Consider the following 16309-nt stretch of genomic DNA (forward strand, 5'->3'; position numbering starts at 1 on the left):
CAGTTATCCATTTCTGTGAGGCCCTTCTGAAGGATATCTGTGTCAGATGTGTTTTCGACTATGGCCCAGTTCGCAGTCATCTGCAAACTTTGTCAGCCATAACCCTCCTGTGTTTGCTTGTACTTCAGAAAAGTAGATGCCGAACAAGAGTGGACCCAGGACTGAGCCCTGTGGGACACCACTTGTGACAGGCTTTGAGTCTGACATGGCTCCAGCAACTCTGACCCTGTGGGTTCTGTCACTTAGCCAGTTTGCAACCCATCTTGTGATGTATGAGTTTACATTCAAGCTGATGAGTATTTTGATGATACCTGAGTGGGGTATTGTGTCGAAGGCCTTTGCCAGGTCAAGGTAGGCTGTATGGACTGCCTTTCCCTCATCAATCGCCTTGGTGACTGTCTCGAAAAAGTCAACCAAGTTTAAAAGGCATGATCTGCCTTTGACAAAGCCAAACTGGGTTGGATCCAAAGTCTGTATGTCTTTATTTATGAGTTCCATTATGATCCTCTCCATGGCTTTGCAGATAAGGCTTGTCAAACTAATGGGATGGTAATTTCCAGGGTCGGTGGAGGCACCCTTGTGAAGTGGGACCACAGTCGCCGCGGCGCCACTCCTTGGGTACATATCCTGAGGTGAGGCTAAGATTAAACAGGTGTCCTAACTGGGGGTTTAATTCCGCATTGAGTCCATGGAGCAGACAGCCGGGGACACCAGCGGGTCCCATGGATGCTGTGTTTTTGCTTTGGAGAGCAGTTCTCACCTGGGCGTTGGAGATGTTTGGGGGCTACAATCCTCTGGTATAGATATCTCTCCTTTTTGGGGAGTTTGCACTGAACCTGTCAGCCAGTATGTTGGCAATGTGTGTAGGTTCAGTAATCTTCACATCATTTTGAACTAATTCTGAGCATATCTGGGAGTTTCCTCCTAGGTTTCTAACATAGCTAAAGAAGGCCTTATGATTGTCTTTTGAATCCTTGGCGATTTTTCTCTCAAAATTTGCCTTGGATGATTTTATGAGAGCTCTTAGTTTTTACTTATAATGATCAAAGGTGTCTTACCTTTCAAGGATTTTGCTCTATCTTGTAGTAGCTTCCTCCTTTTGTTGTAGAGCTTGTTTATGGCTGGGGTCCACCAGACTGGGCGCTTGCCTTTGGTACAAAGAGTCTTAGTTTTGTTTGGGATTGCCTGATCCATGCAGTCCTGTAGGTGCTGGTAGAAGGCATTTGTAAGTGATTCAGTGGTTTGAGTAATGTTTACCACTGGCTCAGGGCCTTTAAGGAGACCACACTAGTTTTTAGAAGTGTGAAGTCGGCTTTTGAGAAGTTTTCACTGTGGTCTTTTTTGTTTCAGGTGGGGGCGGGATGAGGACCTCCAGCGAGATTAGTTTATGATCTGATCTCACCAATGAGGGGTATACTTCCAGTGTTGAACATTGTGATCCCATGTTCATGATGATGAGATCAAGTATGTTTTCTGCTCTTGTGGGGATGGTGACTAGTTGTTCCATGGCATTTGAGTTTATGAACTCCAGGAACCTTTGGGCTAGAGTGTTTGGGCTTGAGTAGTGTTCCCAGTCTATATTAGGGTAGTTGAAGTCACCTAGTATGATGGTGTTTGGAGATACATGTATCCCCTCCATTGTTTTCAGGAAGGCCATGTGAGGTTCCTGAGTTTGAGAGGGTGGCCTGTAACATGCTACAAATTGCAGAGCAGTCTTGCCTATGGTTAATTGCACCTGGATGGTCTCCGATGCATCGTGCGTTGCCACCAACCTTGAGGTGTGGGTGTCCTTTATGACTATGGACACCCCCCTCCTTTCTTGGTGTTGTCCGGATTTTGGGGCCAGAACGCATGATATGAGGTGAAACCTGCTAGTGCTGGGGTGCTCTCAGGAGCCTTGAACCAGGTTTCTGTCACAGCACAGACATCGATGTTCTCCATACTGAGAAGGGCCTCAAGTGCGTGCATCTTGAGATTGAGACTTCTGGCATTGAGCAGCATTACCCTTAGTTTTTACTTTTTGTGTTCTAGGGTGGTAGGTTTAGAATTTGAGCCTTGCCTAAAAAGGCACTATGGGGTGGCAAGAGCCTTTGCCAATATCCGAAGCCTAGGGTGACAGGTGCAAGCCGTCCCTTGAGCAGCGTGGCTTGTCCAGCATGTCATCCCAGGCAGACAGACATTGGATCCCCTTTGAATGACACCATAATTTAAGCCAATTATTAAAGCTGATCATCTTATCACTGTATTGTGGCATCATTCTAGGTGAAGGTAGGATACTGCTCAAGGTCAGGGTCATACCTGCCTGGGCTACATAATCAGAGAGCTCCTCAATGTCTCTTTTCATGTAGTCCAAGGAGGTACATCTCAGGTCGTTGACACCAGCGTGGACAATGACTGAGTCATTGTACCTACTGTTGAGAGACCTGAGTGCTTGTGTTATGTGGCGGATTCTAGCCCGACAGGCAGCTTACTGTGACCTTCTCCTTACTCAGTCTGGTGAGCGGGACGTCAGTGTGTCTGACTATGGAGTCACCTATGACAAGTATGTTTGGTGTTGTATTTGGCCTTAAGGGCAGTGACTGCTTTGCACACTGATTTTGTTGTGTATGTGTTGTTTGTGTGGTGTATTGAGTTTGCAGTTGCTTGGGTGTCTGCTTTGGAGGCCTCTGCTGTTTAGGTAAATTTTACTCAGAGCCTCAGTATGTCTTAGTGTGTTTATGTGTTTGATTCAGTGGTGTGGTTGAGTTATGTGAGACTGGTATTGTGGTGTGTGTAGTTGCCTTCTCCTCCTGCCTGGTCTTGCCAGTCCTGAGTTGAGAGAGCTCAGCCTCCAGTCTGGCTAAATAGCTGCATCTCTCACAAGTGTTAGTGTTACATGGGAGGAGGAGATGGTTGTCTGTGTACATGAGGCAATTGTAACATTGTCTCAGAATTCCCAGATTCACCAAATGGGCAGGAGAGGACACCAGCATCTGACCCTTCGACATGCTAGAAAGAATTATGAGTTGGTATGAGACAGAAAAGTAGTGGGCTTAGCAGGGAAGTGGGCACTCCTGGGGGGTTTTGCTAGTGATTGATTTGTATAATATAGGAGTGCTTGACCTGCAAAGAGAATGCTTATAAGACAAGGGATATGCTTATAAGACAAGTGCTGAGCTTTTTGAGAAGAAAAAGCTATTTGGAACAAGTGCTGCACTTTTTAGTGTAGGTGTAAACTGTTTAGGTTCCTAACAGAGCAGTTCTAAGGGAAAAATTGAAGAACAGACTTTCTAGAGCCAGAAAGAGTTTAACCTTGTTTAACCGGCTGCCCGATGCTGCTCTAGTGGCAACTCCGCTGCATCGGCTAAAGCACGTTAAGCGTGCTTGATAGCAGGGGCTGGAAAGAAGCAGGAATAGACCCAAAAGGGAAAATAAAACTACAGTTTCAAGTCAGTAACCACCTCTACGGGGGCAGGGAAGCTGCTCAATGTTAGTCACTGCCACTGATGAACAGAGAGACCCTCCTTCAGCCCAAGCAAAAATGGCCTCACAGAAACTTTCAAACAGTTCAGGAACAGCAAGCCTGTAACTGAACTTTTTAACTCTCAGAAAAGTGGGAAAAAGCAAGATTTTTTTTTTGTTTTGTTTTTACAGAGATAGCAGAGGTTCACAAGTAATATCAAGTTATAACAGTGCAGTAAATGACCCCACACAAGAGTGCTAGGTCAAGGACAGAAAATATGCAAGTTTTAAGAAAAAACGATTTAAAATTAAGTGCAAACAGGAAATTCAGCAAACAGCTTTTGGTTGTGCTCTAAATACAGCTACTAATACAGAAATCAAGTTTAACAAGCCAGAAAATGCTCAAGCTAGGCAGCTATGCAGAAAAACTTAGCAAATAAACAGAGAAAAATACTTAAAATCTCAAAAGTGGCTCCTTCTTCTCTCAGCGTTTTTCCTCTTGGAGGTGCTTCACCAACAGCCAACAAGCCTGAAAAGACGCTCAAACCACGAGGCAACTAGGTTTTAAGAGAGGAAGATGAAGGAGTTATGGAAATGACCCCTAGTGGCCAGTAAAACTACAGTTTCAAGTCAGTAACCACCTCTACGGGGGACAGGGAAGCTGCTCAATGCTAGTCACTGCCACTGATGAACAGAGACCCTCCTTCAGCCCAAGCAAAATTGGCCTCACAGTAACTTTCAAACAGTTCAGGTACAGCAAGCCTGTAACTGAACTTTTTTAACTCTCAGAAAAGTGGGAAAAAAGCAAGATTTTTTTTTTGTTATTGTTTTTTACAGAGATAGCAGAGGTTCACAAGTAATATCAAGTTATAACAGTGCAGTAAATGACCCCACACAAGAGTGCTAGGTCAAGGACAGAAAATATGCAAGTTTTAAGAAAGAAACGATTTAAAATTAAGTGCAAACAGGAAATTCAGCAAACAGCTTTTGGTTGTGCTCTAAATACAGCTACTAATACAGAAATCAAGTTTAACAAGCCAGAAAATGCTCAAGCTAGGCAGCTATGCAGAAAAACTTAACATGCCTATATGGAACAACAATGGCCATTTCAACAGCAAGCAGGTACATTGATGGCAGCATATTTCAACATGGCACATGCATAGAAACAAATTTAAATATTTATCAAACAATAGGACATATGTCCCAACAGTAGATTTAATGGAGCACATACCGATTGAGTTGTGTATTTAGTTTATTGTTGCAGATATGGTGGGAGGGGGAGAAAGATGTCAATTAAAAACTAGTATATTTACATAGTTATCATTAGTTTCCTAGTCAGTGCTGTGATCTGTACCTTACAGGTATTAGTACACTACCCTATGGCCTTAGTTTGGACAGTGATATGGATGTAGACAACTATATACATGAACTGAGTTTTACCTGCAGTATACACCTCTTACCTGGTATACCTGTGGAGGTATTGTTTGTTAACACTACCTAACTGTTTCTACACATATTCCCAGATTCCTGGTTGATGTTATGCACATATCCATCCCTCTCTTATTGCACACACTCTGGGCATGTCTTGATCACATGCAGGTGACCCAGGACATATTTTGACTATTGCCCTCTTAAACCTTTGGTGAGTTGTGCAATGAAAGTTTTGTTTTCAGAGACATTTTCCAAATATGTACAGGCCTGACAGTCAGTTATATGACATGAAATGCTGCCTGCATGTCAGAGATTAGCACGGTGATATGCCAGGGGGACAGGGTAACAGCCGGCAGATATGGGCCGATTAACTGGACATTCTGGACAATTCTGTAAATCTGTGGGGTATGATTCTGCATACAGCTTACTACCACTCCCAGGATTCAAACCATGGTTGTGTCTGCCAAAATAAAACAGTGTCCATCACAGTTGAGTGTGCTACATAGATATTGCTGTTTATCTCTTCTCTGATTTCTTTCTAAAAGTCTTCTGTGGTTTTACAATCTGACCTTGTAATTACAACACTCTTATACAGGATTTCCTAGACAGTTTTGTTATGTAGTGCAGTGTGGGTGACAGTGATGAATAATACCTTATTATTCAGAGCAACTGCAATACTAACAATGCCATACAATACCAGAGTAAACAGTACCAGTACAGGCTATCAATCTTTTATTTCTAGGCACAGTTTTCGCATCTGACAGACCTGTGGGGGCAATGTTTGTTAGCACTGCCTGAATGTTGCCACACATATTACCAGATTCCACATTAGTATTATGCACATACATCTCACTCTGTTACTGCACACACTCTGGTCACAGCTTCACAACATGGGGGTGGAGATGGGACATGCTTGACTTATTACTGTCATAGCATTTTGGTGAGTTGCTAGAGTGACAGGTTTGTTCTTATAGATGTCTGACAATCAGTTGTATTTCTTATTTGCTGCTTACACATCTGCCAGGGGGACAGGATGACTGGCAGTGGATATGGGTCAATTAACTGGACATTCTGGGCATATCTGTACAGTTGTGGGGTATGATTCTGCATACAGCCTACTACCATTCCCTGGATTTGTACCATGGTCATGCATGCTAAAAACGCAACAGTTCATGTCTCAGTTGAGTGTGCTATTTGGATTATGTTGTCTATCTTTTCACTTTTTTCTGTCTAAGTTTCTTTCAGTTGTACAACATGACCTCTTCTGATTACAACAGTCATATACAGACATTCCTACACATTTTACTTATGTAGCACAGTGTGGGTAACAGTGCTTAATACAACAGTACTATTAAGAGATTGCAACTCTACATTACCATATGATACCAGAGTAAACACATGCAGTCCAGCAGTTATACCTTTATTGTCAGGCTATTATGCTTTTATTTACATACAACCTAAATGAGACTCTTCCTGCCATATTCTCTGGTGTATGCAGTACATGCCTTAAACAATACAGGTTTTATACAGGTGATTAACTTACTACTGCTTTTAGATTTATTTCCTATGACAGTACATGCAAGAGTATTACTAATCTGCCTCGCGTCACAACCGCTGCAGTCTACAGGCATGGGCTTCCTGGTTCACAGCCCACTCATCTGCCACTGTGAAAGACATAAGAGGAATATTTAGCCACACCTATCCATAATATACATGAGCTAGCAATTATAAAACAGGTAGTGAACTGATACTTACATACACTGATCCAAGTGATCCCTCTTTCTCCATTCAAGTCAGCATAGTGATGCCTGACCTGTTCACCAGTTCGAGGTATGCCAGTAGAATCAAGGGCGAGATGGTCCCAGGCTTCTGCTTTGTCTTGGAAACCCTGGTACTGGCCCTGCAGCAGTCTCTGGCCATGGTCTTTAATAAGGAGTCCTGCCATGACTCTGGACTCCTGGATGCCCCAGCGCTGCAGCCAAAAGTGCACACCCTCTTCCATACCAGTCATAGTGCCTACAGGAGGAAGCTGCAACCAGTTATGAGATGTATTCCCACTTGTTGGGTTTAAATAGGGCTGATTTCCCGCACTTTGCCATGATTGGATGGTTTTGAAAATGCTAAGCTAAGGGCAAACCTGCTTGCCTGAGGTTGGCATTGCTTAAAGGGGTATACTAATGGGCAAACTGATTTCGCTGTTCTACACATTGCTTACACCTACTAAGCTGGGGTGTGCAATGCTTAGCATTGGTTAATTTTTATATTTGCATACTATTTGCTGTTTGACATTGATCTATTATTCACTACATGTTATATAGGTGCATGGTATCCACGAATCATGTGCATGTACACTGTATGGGGTCCTTGTGTTTATTAGGGGATTTTAACACTTTATTACAATGACACCTCACATCTGTGCTTAATGCAGTACTCCAGTTCACATAATAATCTTATGTAGTAGATTATACAACATAAAATTGTATATAGATTCCTTTCACATGTTCAGTTTGATTTTCCTACAGTGAGTATCTGTTTGGTGATACCTCAATTTTATGTACTGCTGTGATGGCTTAGTGGTTAACTATTGTGACTATAGTGTACATGGTATTGGGTTTAAGACCTGCAATGGCTGTTTATTTTGTTTCTGGCCAGAACAACGGCTGTTGCATACAGAGTGATTAAGGCACTTTTAAGCAATTGTAAGTGGGTTTGCGTGGGTTTTCATGACGGTAAGTAATGCTAACCTCTGGTTAAATATGCTTACAGAGTGTTAGCTTCAATATTGCTTAACCTGAGTGCGCATTGCTTACCCCCACGCAAACTGGCTTAAACCCACTTACTACTGCTTAAATATGCTTACTCTTGCTTAATAGTGCGTACTCCCACTTACCCCCGCACTAATTTAGACAGTAATGTAAAACAGTTCTTTGGAAGGTTGTGGAATTGGACACTCTATAAATTTATCATTCATTACACATTGTACCTTTGATTTGTATCCCTGATTCCTGTGTACATATACTGTATGGGGCACATGTGATTATCTGTGGATTTTACACATTATAACAATGACACCTCACATCTGCATTTAATGCAGTACTCCAGTTCACAAATATATGTTATTTAGTTGGTTATGCAACAAAAAATATTGTTCATAAAGTGATTTGACATGGAAAATGGAATGTACTGGAGTGCGACTCAAACCAGGAATGGCTGCTCATAAGGCAAATCCTCTGCCCACTACACTATTGCAGTACTGCTTCATTTGCATATATCTTGATTTTTATCCTCTTGTGCCATTTAAGCTGCAATAAACATAGCTAAGCAATGAGCAAACCCACACACCTACGGCTAAATTGTATCTGTTTGATAAAAAAAAATAGCTTGTTTATATTTTGTATTTTAAGTATTGCTCTTATAAACTTGAGGGATTTTGCTGGGGGTATGTGAACACCTTATGAGGGGTTTCACTCATTCATATTGCTAACCTGCTGTTCTTGCTTGCAGGGGTGTGTATATTCTTAGAGCTCTGCTCTCAGACATGCCGCCTGCACTCATACATGCTCTGTGTCCATTTAGGAGCTCAGGCAATGCACCTTCATTAATATGCCTGGTGTGCTGCCATGCTGCTCCTAAACGGCCTCTTCCGTGCAGGACTAAGCTAGTCCTGCATGGAAGAATAGTGAATCTGGGGGTAAGTCTTTATTATTGAGAAATATTTGCCTGACGTATAACTCTTGAACATTGTAACAGGAGCTAATATTTTAAGAACATCATTGTCCCAATGATTTTTTTAGTTTGGTCTCTTGGCCTGAACAAAACTACAATTTCATTGATCACTATTTAGATTCTTATAATACAGTATATTCAAAGAGCTGTGCTTTAGTAATGCAGTTACATGACACAGTACCGGTGGCTACATTGGAGATTATTGTGATGTCCTAGATAAAAGGCTAAAAAACATGTTCTGAATTCATCCACAGTGTAGACGAAGTCGGGGAAAAAAAGATAAACAAAGATTTATCCCAAGTGCAAATCTGTATAATTAGATATGGAACATGCTCACACTTGTAAAATTTGCCACAACATAGAATTTTGCATTCTTTACTGGAACTGTTACCTCAATGAGGGAGATATAGAGAGAAGGAGGGAGAGATACAGAATACACATGTTGCTGGATGAGTGAGGTTTAAATTCCTGGAGCACCCAAGTCCTTGTTCTGTTGTAAACATATAGTCATGCATAAGAGAGGCTGGAATCTGACTACTATTGTTTGGTGATCAGTTGTTACCTATTGGCCATGTTGTATTTATGACCTGCTCAATCCAATGCCTATACATAAAGTTGGAATGGAATTTTATATGCCACATTAAAGACTGAGGCATGGCAATCTGAATTTGTGCTGAAATCTAACATGTATCTGGCACTTGGCACAACTGATTAAGTAGCTGTTAATGAGCTGTTTCATGTGGTCCAAAGGTGCAAAGTATTTTCCCTCAGCTGACATTGTCTGTGTGACTCTGATCAAGCAACTTAGACAGAGTTCCTGGACTGAGCCTGTAAAATGTTCATGGAAATCAGTGCACTACCCAAGTTAACAGATATTCTTTCTCTTTTATATATATTTTTTCTTTCCTAGTGTCCCCCAACCATCGAGTATCTGTTTCTTAGCACTACAGCAAACCCCAGTCAGAGCATTCCAGCCACCCAGTCACTAATGTGGAATTTTCCATTTTTTGACCCTTATCCCAAGGCCAGCAGCAGTTGTGCTAGGTCACACATGTAGCAGTCTGCTATACATTTGTGTGTATCTGAATATGTATATGACTTATTATATACATATAGACAGATATATTGACAGCATGCAGTTGTAGATTGGCACAACCAGGTATATGCTCCAACATATAGATTGCACCTCCCCAGCGGATGACTCACTGCTGCTGACTGGACCATCTTGCAAGCCTTTTAATGGGTCAGCTGGTGCATTCTACGCACTACCACATTCTCTTGTAAGCTCTTTATTGCTTGTATCTATAGTTGATCTCTGGTTAGCTCATTTAGTGGCTGGATCTATAGCTGATCTCTGTCATGTAGGCCCCAGTTAGGTCTTTATCCATCTGCACCATGGAGCCAACAAATACTTCATGGTAATTAGCTCATTTCATAGACATTCAACATTTGAATCTTTTCATTACTATGCTGACCATGGTATGTCATAAATGTGACATATAATACACTTAGGGTTTGCTAACCACAGCAGTAAGGCATTTTTGTCATGAGGTGCTGTTCTGAGAAATATTATAATTTACCAAACGAATTGTGCCTTTGAAAAATGTATAATATAGCATGATGTAATTTTATGTTATAGTGACCCGTGTATACAAAGTAATACTTATTATACAGCTTGCATGGTATACCAGGTTTGTTAAGCAGTGTCAAAACTTTCATTTTTGCATATTATCCAATCAAGAAGGAATATATGACATGTTATTTATGTACGTATGATATGAATATACTGTGCACATAGTTATTAGTTTACAATATCTGACTTCATAGCTATACATTTTTAAGTATGTGTTTCTCATCAAATCAGAGGTTTCTGCATTCCTTCAGCTATAACGCATTTTACCACACTGCTTCAGCAAGGATGCGTCGTCTATGCTATGGCAATCTGCTTTGGCTTATGGAGCCCATTCTTTTAGTCATGCTGGACTCTGTGACACCAGGAATAATTTAGGATGCTGGTAACTGATGTTAATACAATTTTTGTTCATCACTATGCTTGGCACTAGCAGCCTGAATGAGATCACTCACTAACATGTGGGATTGGGTTAGGTAATTTTAACAAAACTGACTAGAGGTGGGTTTGATTCTCAGTTTGTTCCAATTCAGTTTCTGATAAAAGAGTTTGTATCTTTCCTTGGTGAGGAAGAATACATCTGGCAGATATGTGATCTGGTATGCTTGCTGCAAAGTGACTTTATAAGTACAGTAAAAAAAAAAAAAAAACATGCTACATGTCTACATTGTTGCTGAAGAACCAGAGAAAATATCTAGAGACAGAGGCATATACCGCACACTCTGGGCGACCTGCCACAAGTGGCTGTTGATAAACAACCAGACGTCTGAACATCTCAGAATATCACAGACACTTCACTGCAGGCTTTGTAATCATTACTGTAATCACTGTGTCCACAAGAATGCTTGTATTAGTCAACATTAGATCCTACTGCACTAACACAAAAGTTCCTTCTTTACAAACTGCTTAAGTTGAATATTCCGTGTTACAAAAGCATACAGATGACAACCAATACTGCATTTATGTGTTTTGGTTACCTCATTGGACATGCATATTTATGTACTTAATGGCAATCATACAGGACTGCCTTAAGAGGGGAGATTGAAATGGGCATTATAATGCCTGGCCTCAAACACAAACAGCCAACAAACCTTAGACAAGCACTGAAAATCCTACTATAGAATTTGTAGAAGAGCTGTAGATGCAACTGAGATGACCAACTTGGTTTCATACTGCATAAAAATTCAGTGGTGTAATATCAGATGCTACACTACCATGGGCAGTCCTGTTTACATAGGTAGCTGCATAACCAGCAGGTGGCATCATCATCAGAGTGGTTGTCTAAGACACACATGCTGTAAATTATATACTTCCTAGATGACAAGCTACATGTACAAAATAAAAATCAGCAAGTACCCATGCAATAGCATCCTCAGGTCAGTGGCATAATGACAATGTTTTGCTGCATTTCATGGGTTGTAAGGAGAAATGTTAGATGGCTGCATCCCAGTGCTTGACCAATCATACTACACTGGACATCTGCAATAAACCATCCACCATTAGTTTAACCCGGTAAATGGTCTGCAGCTCTGGGATGAAATTTAATCCTACAGAGTGATCCAAACCAAGTGGGTCTACTATGTCTGAATGAAACTAAACTGTTGTAAACTGCATTATTTGGCTGCATACCTCTCAACCTCTTAGCACAAGAAATCTGGACAAAGCCTGACATAATAGGGGGACAAGAGACCAAAAATAGGGACAGATTTTAAGCTTTGCTCTTATGAACTTAGAAAGTTGTTAGAATAACAGGATTTGTGTTAGCATGCATTTTTTGAAGGTTATGAAGTCTGAAACTCAAATGTATGTCATTATTTAGTGACTTCAGTCTACAGATCATCCCACTGAATTGCCAGAAAACCACAAATTTTATGAGGAACAGACCAAAAATATGAGACAAAAATCTAGACATTCTGCAAAAATCTGGACAGTTGAGAGCTATGTTTGGCTGACCAGCTCAGCTTTATATACCTTTTTTAACTATGCTCACAGATGCACTGCTTTCATGCAAAAGCAACCAGGAAAACAGAAAGTTGGTACATTGTGCTGGAGAGCAGGCCAGCCTGCATACCATTACCCCTTTACTTTTCTATAAGCACTGCTTAAAACATAAATGGATGCACACACACACACACACACACACACACACACACACACACACACACACACACACACACACACACACACACACACACAAACACATGGATTTTGTAACAGTTACAAACAGTGAGGAAGGCCTAACGGCCGAAACCGGTATGTTTCTTTCCTTCTTCCCTCAATAAACGGATTATGGTCCACTGTTTGCTGGCTCTACCATGTTTTTGTAATTCTTTGATGCTTCTGAGCCGTGCAGTAGCCGTATGTGCAGAGGTCTGACTGTACTTATCTTGGATTTACTCCTTTGCTGTTGGTCGGTGGAATGCTGTTATTTTCAGGATTATTTATCCAAGGAAGGATGGATTTTGGTTCAGTTGTGTCACCTTGCAGGACATAAACTTTTATTTCTTGCCCAGGGAAGTCTACTACAATTTGTAATACCACTAACGAGCGCATCTAAAATATTGACATTGCCACAGGTACTGTTTTCCATTTAAAGACTTTGGCCTTTTTTCTGCATGTCTCAGACTTGGCATTTGATAAATGTTCATTTATGCATACGAGATTGATGGTGTTTATCTTGTGGCAAACTTGTCCTACAAATATATTTTTCCAGTGTTTAACAACAGTGTGAGCGATTGGGACTGTTTAACATGAATATACGGATGGGAAGATCTTGCTACAGAAAGCGGATGTTTTCTTGGATTATATACGCCCGCTTTATTTTTGCTGGAACAATTGTGTACTTTCATGGCCATATAAGCCTCATAAATATTTTTACCAATACTAGTTCAGTGCTTGACGGACACTATTGGAATTTTTTCAACATAGGGACATAAACGGAATGTCGTGCTAATAAAACGGATGTTTTTTATAATATTCGCTTGGTATGCTGAAGAATCTTGGACTATTAAGGTTAAACAAATGTAAAAACTTTCTCATCAGTGCTCGATGTGAATTACTGGGTCTATATTAATGCTGGCATACAAATGCATGGTCTCGACATTGTAAGCGGATGACACCCACTTTGTTTTACTGAAATAATTTTGGACCTTCAGATTTATATGGTTTTGAGTAAAAATATTACATATATGTGAGAATGATGTTTTTTCACTTAATCTTCAGCTTTTTCAGAAAGTTCTATGCAACATCAGAGTTAGAATGTTTGATATTTGATTTATGGTAACTATTCCAAACTGTTTGAACGTGGGCACCTAAATGATAGATACTGTTGGGGATGTTTCTTGGTTTTATGACACCCACTCGGTTTTAATGTGATAACTCTTGGCTTTTGGACTCTTCTGTTACATGGGCGAGTTCTAAGGGTTTTAATATAAGTTTTGTTTCTCTTGAAAGTTTCATGTCACATCAGAATTGTTATATTTGACTTACAGTGGTTATACTATAGTTGTACATCAGATGTGATATATTATGGTTGAATGAGATTGAATGATTTAATGCAGTTTGTTAACAGATACTGCAACTTTAATATTCAGCATCATTTGGATCAGCTATCTTTTGGTCCATAACAGTCTTAAAAAAATATATAGTTTTACCTCTTAGGAATATTGGACCAGATATTATAAGGAAGACATTTATTTCAAATATTAAAAACTTCAGTCTATGTTTGTTTCATCAGGTACCCCCACTATATGAGTCCTGGGCACAAGCATATTATGCTTCAACATTAATATATACAGGCATCTTAATACAGTACTGTATTTTTATCTTGGCAATTAATAATTTCATTTATTATGTACTAATGAAACTGAAACTTGCTGGTTGGGATATCTAACGAATTTTTTTAGGTTTACCCATATAATAGATGCAGTTTACAATGGAAACAAGAAATTTCATTGTTGGCCTGAGGGCCCTAAATTCTTAGAGATATTTAGCATCTTAACCTCTTTTGAAAGTGAAGGTTCTGTCCTGGTTATTGCAGGTTTTATAATTGGTAACTTAGTATAACAGTGGGCCATTTTTTTTCTCCCTTTTTTCTCCCTGTTTCAAGTATTTTCAAATTCATTCAACTTTACCTTCAGGTGAGGTCCCCTCAGTTTTTTGGCACAACATAAATTATTAAACAACATTGAATGGTCACATATATATTTATTTTTATTGGAACTCAGTACTGTATATTTATACAGGGACTGTTATTGTTCCTTGATTCATATTTGATACTTATGACCAGGGTGTAAACATAGCACTTGGAGTAGGGGTCGATCAAGACTCATTTAATATAGTAGCTATCATTGTTTACATCCAGTTGGTCTATGCTTCAAACATTTTATGTGTCAAGTTTCGTATATATATATATATATATATATATATATATATATATATATATATATTAGTCTAACAGGGGCCTGTGTAGTCCTCACACTCAAAGATACTGGTGGGGACCTGGCACTGTTTAGATAATCCAGATTCCATTATCTATTTGTGACCTATTATATGTTGTAACAGGATTGATATTCTATTATGGATCTTACAGAATTACTGAGGGGCCACTCACCTGATAGGAATGATTTAGCAGCATTTGGACTTACTAATTTGGGGCAAGATAATAATAAGGAAGCTTCTGCAACAATTAACAGTTGTGAAACTTCCTTTCATAAACTGAATAAAAGTATGAGGGTATTAAGGGCGAACGTGTGGCATGCTAAACTTTTCAAAGCCTACTTGGCCAAAGATATATCACCTAGGGGACTGAGGGTAAAGATACAACCGCTGGTCTCCGAAGCAGATTCCATTTTATTGGAACAATGGGCAGAAGCTCAACACAAATCAGAAATGGAATTTGTTAAAATATTGGTGGCATATCATGAGAGGATCATAGACAAACACATATTAGAAATCACTGATATGTGTAATAATATCAGTAAATTTGAAGGTCAGGAGGGCTATTCTAACAACCTTCAGAAATTGGGACAGGACCTTCTCAGCTCTGAACAGAGACTGAAAGATAAAAAAAATGGGTAAATTTCACCGTGACATAATTGATTATGAAGGGGGGGCACCCCTTTTCAAGTAACAAATATGTTAGGTTTGAGCCTTCCCATAGGAAGGTCAATAAAAAGAAAAGACCCAGATCTATCCTGAAAAAATCGAATAATTCAAGTTGTGATGAATCAGGGGAGGATTCCTCCACCACTTTAGAGTCCAGTATACAACATTCTGCTGACTCGCCAGCTTCTAAAAGGAGAAACTCTTTGGGCCCTTTAGCCAAAGGTACAAACGGGGTGGGAGGAAACACAGGGGTGAAAAGCATGGTAGACCTATTGAAACTAATTGTTCAGAAATAAATAATGTGTTAAACATTTCATCTACAACACTGTCCAGAAAAAAAATTCAAATTCTTAATAAAGGACTTAATTTTATTCCTGGTTTCTTTATTTCTGAAGATTCATTTGCTAATGATATATTTGAGTTTTGCAGATTACTTAACCTGAAACTGTTTTTTCAGACAGAAGGCAATTTAGATAATGATGCCATATTCAGACATTATAAATCAACATTTATGCCACCCATGCATTCGATTGTATCCATGTTCTATAACTCCACTCAAAGATTTACACTTCAATTTCAAGAATTCCCACGTCAAATAGAATGATGTGTCCAGGAAGGAGATGGACACTATTGTGGAAATGGCTAACAACAAGAAACTAGTAATACTAACAGCAGAAAAGGGGGGTGCCATTGTAGTACAGGATTGGTCAGCATATAATTCTGAAGTGATGCGACAATTATCAGAAAGTAGATACTATACACATATGGTGATTGACCCTACACTAGGATTCAAAAAGAAAATAGACAAATTCTTACAACTAGCTAGGGAGGAAGGCATTATAACACAAGATACTCAACATCCTCTTACAGTTACAGATCCCTGTAATCAACATCCTCTTACAGTTACAGATCCCTGTAACCAATACATTTACTTCCTCCCTAAGATCCATAACGACCCTAACCATCCACCTGGTC

This window comes from Protopterus annectens, chromosome 8.part1, assembly GCF_019279795.1.
Source record: "Protopterus annectens isolate FY-2018-M chromosome 8.part1, PAN1.0, whole genome shotgun sequence".
Classification (NCBI taxonomy): domain Eukaryota; kingdom Metazoa; phylum Chordata; order Ceratodontiformes; family Protopteridae; genus Protopterus; species Protopterus annectens.